We start from the raw sequence: 12515 nt of genomic DNA on the forward strand, positions 1-12515 counted from the left end.
AAAAGCAAAATTTTCTTTAATTATTATTCTACCACTAGAAAATGGAGAATATTTTCTTACAAAAGGAAGATCTATGCAAGTATTTATTCTATTTATAGCATTAAATAAAATTGCAAGAAGCCATCTTTCTGGCTGTAAAGACTGAGTGTTAAGAGGCAAGTTTAATTATTAACCCACAAATATTATTGAGGATTTTTGTACTATTCAATGAATTATACATTTTATGTTTAACCTGTGACATAAAATATGTATGAACCCAATCCAAAACCCAAACCAAACACAGCAAGCTTCTACTTTCTCTAAGTTTGTTGTACTTCTAAATTTCACATTTTGGGTCTCTGGTTCTAAATACCAAGATAAAATTACTCAGTGCATCAGCATCTATTTTTTCAGAAGCAGTGATGATGTTGAGACCCTGCTATAACAACATTGTTTAACAGCCATTCTTCTCATGTCCTATAAAAATGTATTTGTAAGCATCACAAGCTGCTAGCAAAAGCTGACTCTTTAATAGCAGCCACTATCCATCTTTTTACTTAATGTGATTTAATGACGTTTGTTTGATGGCATGTTCAAATAAAGTAATGGCCTCTTTTTATATGTAAGTGCTGGTTTTATCCATAGTTTATTTTCATTGTGCTTTGCCTAAATGTACTGCTGATGTGCATTAGAATAAACGAAAATGTTTTAGGAACACCTGGTTTCATACTAAACATTAGCCAGGCCCTAAGTGCCTATAATACACTGATAATCATCAAAACTCTAGATATAGCAGAGATCTGGCATTGTTTAGCTCTGTAACTCTCAGCCCAAAATGCACACACAACTGCAGCACCCTCGAAGCGTTGTTTCCTTCCACTGCTGTCTTAGGAGCTGATTACTGCAGAGATCCCTCTGTATCATCAGAGTGAAAGTCAGAGTAATTCCACTCAAAACCATGGCTTCAAGTAAATGCAGTGTCCATGAAAGATCTTTGGCCACGAGCTGCACTCAGAAGATGCTGAATTAATTAATGATTAATTAACATCTCTGTGTCTGAGTTGCCCATATGGCAAGAGGGAGAGGAGAGGATATTGTGAGAAATAAAGACAGGGCTGTGCCAAAACCAGTGCCTTTTGGAAAAACTTTGTTCAGGATATTGGTCACTCAACCTGAGTGCAGTCATGGTTCCAGCTTGTTTTATGAACCGGCCCAGTCCAGGTCCAGTTGTAGAGCAGAATTAAAGATTCCCATTTATAATATAAACTGGAATCATGTCCTCAGTTCAGGGAAAACTCTTTGATTCTTGTTCACTGATAAAGTTATATTTGTTGTGGAATCATGGGCTTATTTTGAACAGTAATCTGAAGATGTGATGTGCCAACAACTGTTATCCTATGTCACTGTTGTTACTCTCTCAGTTAATAACTGTCTCAGTTTTTAAATCTATGCATATTAGAAACACTCTATTCTTGTTTAATGCTACTTTAGTTTTTTCCTTGTGTATTTATCTTTAAAATAAATGTTAGCTAGATATGACTCCAGAGACAGATATCAAACATACATTTATTCATAGAACTTCAGTTTCAAAACAGACCTGCTAATATTAGGAACTATCATTAATCAAATTTACTGCCTTGAAAATGTTATAATCTCCATTTCCTCATCTTCTGCTCAAAAACCTGGAAATGAAGTTTTTTCATAAAGATTAAATGATAGCTATGAACCCTAGAAACAAAAAATATGTTTAAGATAGAATTTTCTTTTGGTAGACCCATATTAAAGCCCATACAGACAGAGAGCCCAGTAAATCTGGTAAATTTCTATAGTTATGAAACAGATCCATATTTAGCTTTATGTTACTGCTTAGAAATCAAGTTCCAAAAAGCCGTAACAGTGGCTACTGTTCTTTCCCTTAGGGTCCGAACAAGGCAATCCAATGTTTTCTGGTCAGCAGTAGGAATTCCACTTTGTAATCTGACACTCTTCATTCCTCTCCTCTCAAAGGCAGTAAACCAAAAAATTAAAGGCAGAACAGATTTTCAAATTGTGTAGCATTTGCAAATCCTCACACACCTTTAATGATTTGTTGGCACGTACAAACTGAAAGCTTCATGACCTGGCCTTTCTCGTGTCAGTTCCTGCTCTCATCACATCATCTAGTTATGCACGTTTCACTGGGAATTCGTGCTTTCGTGTTTCTCTGATTTCAGCCCTATTGTTCCAAACTCTTGAGGAATAATAAGAGTCACAGAAGAGCCAAGATCTTCACATTAGGAGGCTGATATAGCTCTACTGTAGCCAGCTGAGCTATGCTAGTTTATACCAATAAGTACTATGCAGTTATTAGAAAGATGTTAGTCCCTTTTTTCTATTTTTTTATTTCTGGTCTCTAGCAAGCATGTGGTGGTGGCATGCTTCTGCATATTTATGTAGGGGTAACAACTGGATCTTTTCATGCTTAGAGTGAGTAACTCAACTTTAGTTAGTCTGTAATTTCTTTCTGACAGACTCGTTATTTCTCTGCCGATGATATGGTGATGGTTGAGGCCAGCTATACAATTCAAAAACAGACAATTTTTTTGCGAGCACAGTATGTCCATTCAAGCACACTTCTGTCCTAACAGTGCATAAGCCTGCTCATCCAATGACCACCGGCTGCATCAGTTGTAGAACATGGTTGTAACACACTGGATAGAGAAAGCATGTTGCCATACAGTTTTTCTTGCTGCTATCATTTCTGTTTATTCATCTTTCTGTGATGCCATAAATGGTGGATATATATTTTTACAATGGTCATTGCAAAGTCCGCGGACTCTGAACTAAGAAAGTTACCTGGTTGCTTTGGCTGCTTGTTCTCATTTAGGATTTGTTCAAGTTCATGCTGGTGTCAGCATGCCCTCAGACTTCATTGGAAGACCTCAGTGCTATTTGAAAAAAATCAGATTATTTGCAATGAAAGACTTATCAAGCATGACATGAGCTGCAAACTCAGTTGGAATTGTGTCAACTTCCGTAAGTCTTGTTTGTAGTAGGAACAAATGTAATAAGGAGAGCAGTACTGGGAAATCTCTGGTTGCTGTTCTCTGTGCTTTCAGTATATGTGCTGCACTTATCCGCATATATTGAATTTATGCATCCTTAGTCACTTCTGTGACTAATCTGTTAGAGATGCTTTTGAAGAGATATTGATTTTGGAACATTTCTTAAAACTGTCATATTTTCTGGACTTGCATAGGAAGTTCTGAGAAGTCCACTCCTGCAGCTAGTGCAAATTTTTTGGGAAATCATAGCAAGGTTTTGGAGAATTCTTACACCTTGAGTTTGAGTGTATTCCTGTAGTTGACACCTTTGGTATATGACATTTAGCTTGGATCCATACCCAAATAGTGACAGAAACTATTCATGTAAATTAGCAAAATAAAAGCCTGCACATTTCTGTATATTTACTATAAGGAGGTTGCAACAGTAAATTCCAGCACAATGACTTTATGCTCATAGGAAATGATGTGGCTATTGCTCATTGTCACTCTTACCAGTGAATGTTATACAGCTGAAATCTACGCACTGCCTACAAAGCAGAGAGGCATTTAGAAGGGAATGCATTGGCAATTACTACACCCTGTTGTTAATAGATCCACCGCCTTATACTTTCTGCACCACCTTCTGAAATCAGCTGCTGGGAGGAAGGAACACTGGTAATAGCATAGGGAAGTGCTGTCTGAGGCTCTGCACTTTGTTAATTAGGAGCCTGAGAATCACGGTTAATGGTGATTAATGTTCCTTTATATTTTGCTAGTTTCTTCCTTGTGGGAAAAGATCACATAAAGCTGAAGTACTTTCAAATAACTATCGATATTAATTTTTTTTTAAAGTTATTTCTAAATTTGTTACCAACGAATTAAGAATAAAACTCTTGTCAGAGAGTGTGTCATTTAACTAAATCAGATGAACATAACTGCACCTAACTGTTGTATCTGCTTCTTTTTCCCACACTGTTGTTTTATTTTTTTAAACTTCAAAGTCTCCAAATTCCTCCTGATTGATGCACTGATATTTTAACAATGTCTTTGTTGTGTACTGCAATCAGACAAGTGCTAATCCCCTTGAGGAATCTGGCAGGGCTGTGGGAATCTTCCAGCCATAATTGTATCTCTATCACAAATGTGATGATATTGGCAACTTCAGCTGAGTTGACAGAATGTGCTGTTGTTGTTGAGGGTGGATTATATCAACTTTCTCTATTGACTCATGAGTCTAAGGGTCACTCATTTATGCATTCTTCACTGTCTCTGGTAGGGGTTTTTTTGGTACTGTTCTGGAAGATGTTAGAGATAAAAACGCCTGCTGTATTTAAACAAAGAAAGACTGTAATCAGAAAAACTAAAAGGAAAAGCCAACAGGAAATCCTAATTATATAGTTAAAATAAAATTATTAGAGAAAAAAATGGATGGTGAATTATAAACAGTGAAACAAAATTTTAATGGTGAACTAATGGGGTAAAAAAGACATCTTTCATTTTTATTAGTTTGAACATTAAGAGAAAAATAAAGCAATATAAAGATGCTGAATGTAGTTCCACTTACTGTACAACCATGTTACCCTGTCTTTGATTTACTTGCTCAATTGTTTACAAGTTATTTTAGCTGAACACTTTAATATGTTTGTTTTTCTTTAACAGTTTCTAAGTGCAAAATAATTCCATTGTAAACTATTTTTTGGGGCAAAGGACGTTGCAGATGATTCATTAAATGCCTAAATGTGTAACCTCCTCATATTTATTCAATTTTTGGATCTCTGCCTCAAGCCATGATTATCATTTGTTCGAATTCTGGCACGGACCATCCCTTTCTCTGGTAATAAACAGGGTTTCCCCAAGTACAGGGAAAAAATCTTGATTTTTATTCTTGTGAGTTACTCTACAGTTCTTATTTCTCTGTATTTACATAAGAAAAATGGAAGATGCCTGTCATTCAAATGATCTAGTAGACCTATGAGTTGCAAAATATTTATTTACTGCATTTTATTTTCTATGACCAGATTATGAAGAAATAAATCCTGTTTGCTGTTTGCTTGTTCTTTTTTTTTTTTTTTTTAAAGAGGAAGTGGTTAATTTATTATGATTGTAATAGCACTAGTGGAGGTTCAGGGCCATTATAGATCTTCAATTAATTTGAAAGACAAGAGAAAAAAAGGACCCTTATTTGTTTTACTACATATACTCTATCTGGGCTCCCTGAAGTCCATTTGGCCTACAATCAGTTTTGGAAGGACCATGATTTGGCTCCGAGTCAGATGTTTCAACTGAAATCAGATAGCCAAAACCACAAGAATCTAACTTGTTACAAATGGTGACTGTTCCAAAAATGTGAATCCACAAGACTGGCATACGCATAGTAAGTAGAGGACATACATAAAAGATTCTGCTGTACCCTTATCTTAGGGTTTTGTTAATTTGCTGCTGTTACATCATTGGGAAACCATGTGCACTTTGCCATACGAGGCTGGTTTTCTTTGTTTGCTGTTCCAAAGCCAGAATATATATTCTGTATATTTATAGTGGCTTTAATCCTAATTTTCACTGTGTAGTAGTTGGTCTGAAACAGCTGCGTGGAACCGTTTCTTGATGACCTTGCACAATCTCCTGTCTTCCTGCAGTGCTCAGAATGACCATGCATACTGAGTGTGTCCCTGCCGCCCTGTGAATTCCCAGACAAAACATGATGGTTCCCTTTATCGGAGCAAAGAGGTCTAATTCTTCTTAGTTTACTAAATTGTACTTAGAGTTTTCTTCTTTAGGAATTCCTCCAAGTGCTGTCTCAACAATTTGTAATCAAATGTGACTCCCAGGAAAGATCATCACCTGAATTAGTTTTGATGTTAAGATATGACTTTTGTTTACTTGTCATTCAGTGACTTTGCAAATGTGCTTACTACTTTCTTGTGTAACCATCCCCCAGCTACCAAATAAGAAAAGGCTGGGAAAAGACCCTTAAGAGAAAGCTGAAATTTGCCATTTTGTTAAAACTAACTCACCTAGCAAAACCACGTATTTTAAAGGTTTCAGTGGGATAGTTAGCTAGGTTTATTACTGTGTGGTGGCCGGCACAGTATTATTTTGTGAACTACAGCTGATGTACTGTATAATTAGTGAATCTGGCTATGATGCCAAGTCCTAAGGTGTAAGTAATAGCTAAGTAAGATCATTATACCATGAAACTGCAATTTCTATTATTTTGGCTTTGCATGTCAGAATTTTCTTTATTCACTACAGCCCTTTACGGATGTTTTGGTACTGTGGGAAAAGCATGCACTAATGACTATGCAACCTAGTCTTGGTCAATATGTGCCTCATTTTCCTCTGTAATTAGCTTCTTCCTTTCTCTTTCCTCGTGAGTTTATTAGCCCTATAATTACCATCATTAACAATGTTTACTTTTAATCAGTTGTGGTATTTTAATTCTCATTTCTTATTTCTTTTTCCTTTCTATTTCTCAGTAATTACAGTGTCCTTGCAATATCAGTACCTACAATATCTGCAGCTAAATGGAAATACTGAGTTTCCAAGCTATTATTTTGATTCCATCTTACCTGTTCAAATAATGAAAGCACAAATTCCTAGGACTAATCACTGTAGTGTTCCATTAATATCATCTCCAGCTAAGCATTTTCATTTTCGTATGATCTACATTAAGTAGACCATTCATTACTTCTTGAAAAGCTAATTTAATTCTTATAGAGATGAAAAACATAAAAATGCAATTTAAAGTTTTCTACTTACATACAAAATAGTTAAAGAGGCAGAGTGACTTGCCAACACTCACTTAGCACGTGAGAGAATCTTTGAGAAAAAAAAGGCTGGTTTAGTGCTTGTAAGTGTGAGATCCAAGAGATCATGAATTAACTGCCTTTAACAAGGATAGCTATTGCAGAAACAAGTTTTATGTTGCAGTCAGAACTGACCATAAAACGGGAATAAGATTATTTGATTATTTCACAGAGATGAGGTAATTGACTCATCAGAAGACAAGGTTACCACTGAACATACACAAATTCAAACGAATGGCCTAGAAGAGAAATTTACATCCCTTGTAGTGAGGTGGTGCAGTAGTATTTACAGTGCAGATAATTTTAAGGGCTGTGAAAAAAACAACCTTTTGCCATGAAAGCCATCAACCTATTTTAAAACAAGGATTCAAATACTGTGTTTTTATAATGTGGCAAGGAGAAGCCTGAGTTAATGATCCCAACAGATCTCCCATGCTAACATACAGAGATATGCACCTGAAGGGTAAATAAGCAATAAGGTGAAAGGATGTGTTATGAAAATGCCACTCTGTTTTAAAGGAAAGCCAAAGGTAGTGAGAAATACATATTTTAGCATCGGGCTGGATCCCTAAAAAAGTTTAGCAGCCTGTGGTCCAGAATCCTCAACCTCCAGACCAGCAAAAGCTCCTATTTAGGTCCCACCTATTTATATTGAGTCTGATTTTCACATTCTTTTAAAGTTGATATAGAGATACCATATCAAACAAAGTGATGGATTCAGCTTCCAGTGAATAATTGGAGAAAGACAATGCTCTCTACAGGGAAATGCCATAAATCCTAATTATCAGACGCTTTCAGCAGGGTTTTCTCAGTCATTAAACTTGTTTTTGAAGTTTGTTTTAGCCAGCATTCTGGTCAGCACAACATTTTATTGCTAAAAACCAGTAAGCTCAATTACATGGAATTTAAAATCAAAACACTCAATGAATGTTTTATGGCTTAATAATAAATACAAGCTATTATTAAGTTGAAATAGAAGTTATAGTAGTACTTTACAGAAACACCATTTTTTTAATGAAAAGGTAATATATTTTCAAAGAAGCTTCGTGCAGCACTATGCTTTATGTGAAGACAAACACTTCAATGTGTTATATAAGAAATAAGAGTTTATTGCATTCACTTGGCTTTACATTATTATCCAAAAAAAGAATTCCATTACTTTATCATTAACAGCTTCAGGTACTAGAAGAGTTGTAAGTGTGCTGACACAAATTTTGGGGTTTTTTTCTAGACTCCTGTTTGAGCTCCCTGAACAACTTCTGAGGTTATATGTTTTCTTCAAAATAATGTAAAATTAGCAGGTTTGTTTGCTAGTTTTAAGCAAATGGTTGCTCGCTCCTCCAAGCTTATGCAGTACATGCTCCTTGAAAGCATCTAATGTTTAGGCTGACTGTCTTAAATTTAGTGTTCTATGCTGCACTGCACCATGAAATCACATTTCAAAAGCTTTTGAATTTTTGAAGTATCAAATGTAAACCTCTTTGTACATCTTACATTAATTTTTTCTGTTAAAATTCAGAACACATGGCCATGTCCCAAGGAAGCTAATTTTGTAATACTCTGTAGTTTGCCCAGTTACAAGGAAATTGCTACATTGTAACTGTTAGTACTTAATTGTGATTAGTGATTGACAGAGAAAAGCCTCCTGGTGTGAGTCGGTGCTGGAGTCAGTAAACAGGCCATATCAAAAATACAGGATTCAAGTTTAAAAGGCATTTTCTTGATCAGTTTACAAATCTTCTCTTTTAGCAAGATCCAGGTTCTTCCAAGTCGTATAGACTGTATTTGATCCTCCACATTAAGAGATCATCCCCAAATTAATGTAAGTATGTACTGTGCATATCTTTCATTCTCTAGAAGAGACATGCTGTTGTGTGCCCCCAGGCTGCTTAGGACATCTGAATCTCTTTAATCTGACACATGTCAGATTAGTACCCTAGTGAGGCCATAAACGTGAACGTGATGTAGCCCCACAGGATGTGAAGGATGCATTAATGCTATCGCAGGGGTTTTTTGAGAGAGTTGCTCTAACCCGTAACATTATTTTCAATTCATATTTATGGGTGTTGCAGGTATTTTACATTTAAAACTGTCTCAAGGTTATTTTTTAAATTATATATTACGTGCTAACTGCCTTCTGGAAAAATTAAATACATTCTCTTAATGAAGATGGCTTGTACACAATGTCCCTCAAAGGTTAATTTTTTGAATCTCGCGTGTATTGGAATAGTTTGTGGCAAGATCCAAGCAGGTGGAAAAAGAGTTAGTTCTCAGGAAGCTCACATTTAAACACAGAACAACTCTTTTTGCGGTTTTGTTGTTTATTTTCAGAGCTCTGGTTTAACCGAAATATATAATGTTGACAAAAGCACTAGACTGCATGCTTTCCAATTTGGCTTTACAGTCAATAAGCTTCAAAACAGAACGTAAATGCTTCTGAGGGAGAAACAAGGACCAAGGTGAAAGTGTGATTCAAGACAGTATAGCTAACTGTATACATGTAAATGAGAATTCCATCCTTCTTTTACACAGTCTGGAAATAAAAAGCTGATAGATTGAGCCTGTTATGTAATTTAATTTTGGAGATGGATGTGATAATTTCATATTATCCATATTCAGAAGTAGGGAGGGTTCCAATGCATTTGTGATAAGAGGAGGAAAGGAAATTAGAGTGAAACTAGAGCCACACGAGACAAGAAAGGGAAAGGATTTAAAAAACATCCTAAAGTACTGTTGTTACAGATGGCTGACAAATAAAGAAGATGAGGATAGACCACTAATTCAGACTTCTGGGCTGGAAGGCATCATATCTTCTGTAAGAACAGTTTTATTAGAGTGCAAGGCGTGGAAATGCAATAGTCTACAGGACAAACAAAAACAAAGATGGGGAATCCAACAAAAAACAATCTGCATCATCATTTTTTCCTCCGTTTCCATCCTGGCAATGCCATGGTCAGTGTGTACAATCCTGAGCATCCAGAGAAGCATAAAATATTCCAAGAATCAACTTCCCATCCTTGAATGTGGGGAGTGTGTGGAAATTAGCTCAAAAGCAGCACAAACTGCCAGTGGGAGTAGTCGGTGTCTGTAACTGCTCTGATTTGTGCTGCTCTGGGTGCTCACTAACACTCCACATTGAGCTTAGGAAGCCTTCATGTAATTATGGTTGAGTTATTCCCTAGGCAGGATTGCTCATTGGGATGCCCATTTTGATTCTGAAAAACGTTTCAAGCAGTTATTCTAGAACTGGGGTTATGGACTAAGAAGCCTGTTTCACTGAATTTCTTTGGATAGTTTGGGTGAATCTTCCCAATTCTTAAGCAATTTCTTCAAGTTTTAAATTGCTTTGAAAAACTTGGCGGTGTTACAATCTTTGAGATTTTCCTATCTCTAATGATGTTAGCACTGATGAATGAAAAATATTAGATAATTTTGAGATATATATTTCTTAGAAATAGCACTAGACTATTTCCTTTTATAATTTGTAACACAGCCAGTAGAACTGTAGGATATTTTGGACAAAGTCCTAGAAAATGCCTCATTTGTGATAAATAAGCTAGTAGTTGAGGAACATATCAGAGTTGCTTTTTTCAACTGGATATATGAGTTGATAGAGTAATTTCAAATATTATATGCATAGTACCCTGCTCAAGATCATTAAATCATTTAACTGTATGTGTTTTCTCTTAGCACTCCTTAGGACATGAAAAGGGATTTTAAGACATTAGAAGAGAAATAGATTAGCATAGCTGAGTATTAATGTGGGAATTTCAATAGATGAATGTCATATTTGAAACCCAGCCTCTTTATTTATTTATACCTAATGGGTGTCTCGGTTTGTTCAGTAGAAAGGATACTGCTAATTTAAATTCCCATGAATTACTGCCTCAAAGTGCACTTAAAAATATTCTCTGTCCTAGAGCCCCAAATTATGGGAAAGGAGATAAAACAGCTGTTAGCGCTGTTGTATCAGGCAACATTTATTTGGCTAGACAGCTTTTTTTCGTACTACTTAAAATAATATGTTTCAAAAATACAGATTAGATACAGTGATAAATCTGGATCCCTTCAGTGAGCCTGAGTGCCTGCATTCAATTACAGCCTTCTTAAAATACAGTGGTGGATTGCTGCTTGTGCCATGCTGGCTGGGTCCCAAATTAGTTTAACGATTACTGTCCCCAAAACACCAACCTTGGTTCAGAGCTGGAATGTGAGACCTTAGAATACTCAACCAGGGTCAACAGATCTCTCTTGACACCCACCAAAGGCCTTAGTCACTTCTCATGTTGCCTTCTTTTTAAAGGTCTCAGTCTATGACACGCTCTGTTTTAACTGACCTTATTTCTTCAATTTGATTTTATTTTGATGAATGCATGCTGCTGCCTTGCATTGGTCTGCATGTCTGGAAGAGTGTTTTCTTCATCACTTTCCCATGGAAAGCAGCTCTGTTCTTTGTCCCCTTTACTTGTTCCTAGTATCAAAATAATCTGCACGCTATTTAACTTTCCTGAGTCACCCTAGACCTCTTTCTCCTGTAGAGGTGAAAATCTCAAAATATCTCTCTGGATATTTTGGAATTAAGCCATCAGTTCAAATTCAGTATGGTTAAGGAAAGCTCCCAGCCTTTCCTTCCAAACCTTCCTCACATTTCCTTTTTCTCTGCAGACAACATCTCCGTGCTTTCTGCCACTCAGCACTGATCTCTCCCTAGGTCCTCACATGCAGATAGTCTAGATACTGTACATTGATTCTGTACATAATAACTGAGATAGTATGTTTTCTGTCTATCCATGGCTAAAACTCTCACATAAACTTTATTTTGGGTCTGAACTATAAAATTCCTTTTCTCTGAACTTGATAGATTCAGTATGATACTGCTGTTATCCACATGGGATGCTGTTGCACTCTTTTTTTATTATCTACAACATAAAGTGCTAATTTTGAATGTCCTTTTCAGCTTAACCACAGCCTCTTCTCATCTCCCATTTGCTACCAAAGTGTCCGTTATATTACAAACAATCCATGATGATCCATTTGGGGCTTTTTTTTAAAATGATACTTTAGCCAAAAATGCTGATCAGTAGTTGTTATTTAGTTCTCGGTATCCTTCTGCTTGTCTGTGCATAGGCATTGGGGTTTTTGTCTGATTTGCTTAGAATGTAAGGTGTTTCTGGACAGGACGCCCTCATTTTACTCTGTGTCTATAGTACAGTCTGAGTATGATCCATGACCAAGGTTCCTACAAGCTATGCTAAAACAAGTTGTAACAGATGGGTTTCCCCATTCTTCAAATGTCCTTTTTTTTTGGGCCCTACTGTCACTGGCTATAGAGTAGAGGGATCAGATTCTTTTCTGTAACACCATATGCTGGTTGACACTAGAGGAATGAACTACTGAAAAGTTAAATGTCATAACTAAGTGCTTACAGGAACTGAGATTTCTGAAGCTGTAAACAAAAACAAGCACTACATGAGAAAGATACATTTTCTTGGGGATCTCAGCTGATGTTTTACATCTTACTTTTCTTTGGGGCAGAAGAACAAACAAACCACAATAAAATAACACCCGTGCCCCCACTCAATTCCCTCCGACTCTTCCAGAGTTGTCCTCTCTTTTGTGTATTTCCCACCATTTTCTGTCTCCTTAACTCCTCTTTCCATTTTCATTGGAGTTCTTAGGACAAGTTCCAATTTTAGCATTGTTTTTC

Source organism: Aptenodytes patagonicus, chromosome Z (assembly GCF_965638725.1).
Source record: "Aptenodytes patagonicus chromosome Z, bAptPat1.pri.cur, whole genome shotgun sequence".
NCBI classification, from domain to species: Eukaryota; Metazoa; Chordata; class Aves; order Sphenisciformes; family Spheniscidae; genus Aptenodytes; species Aptenodytes patagonicus.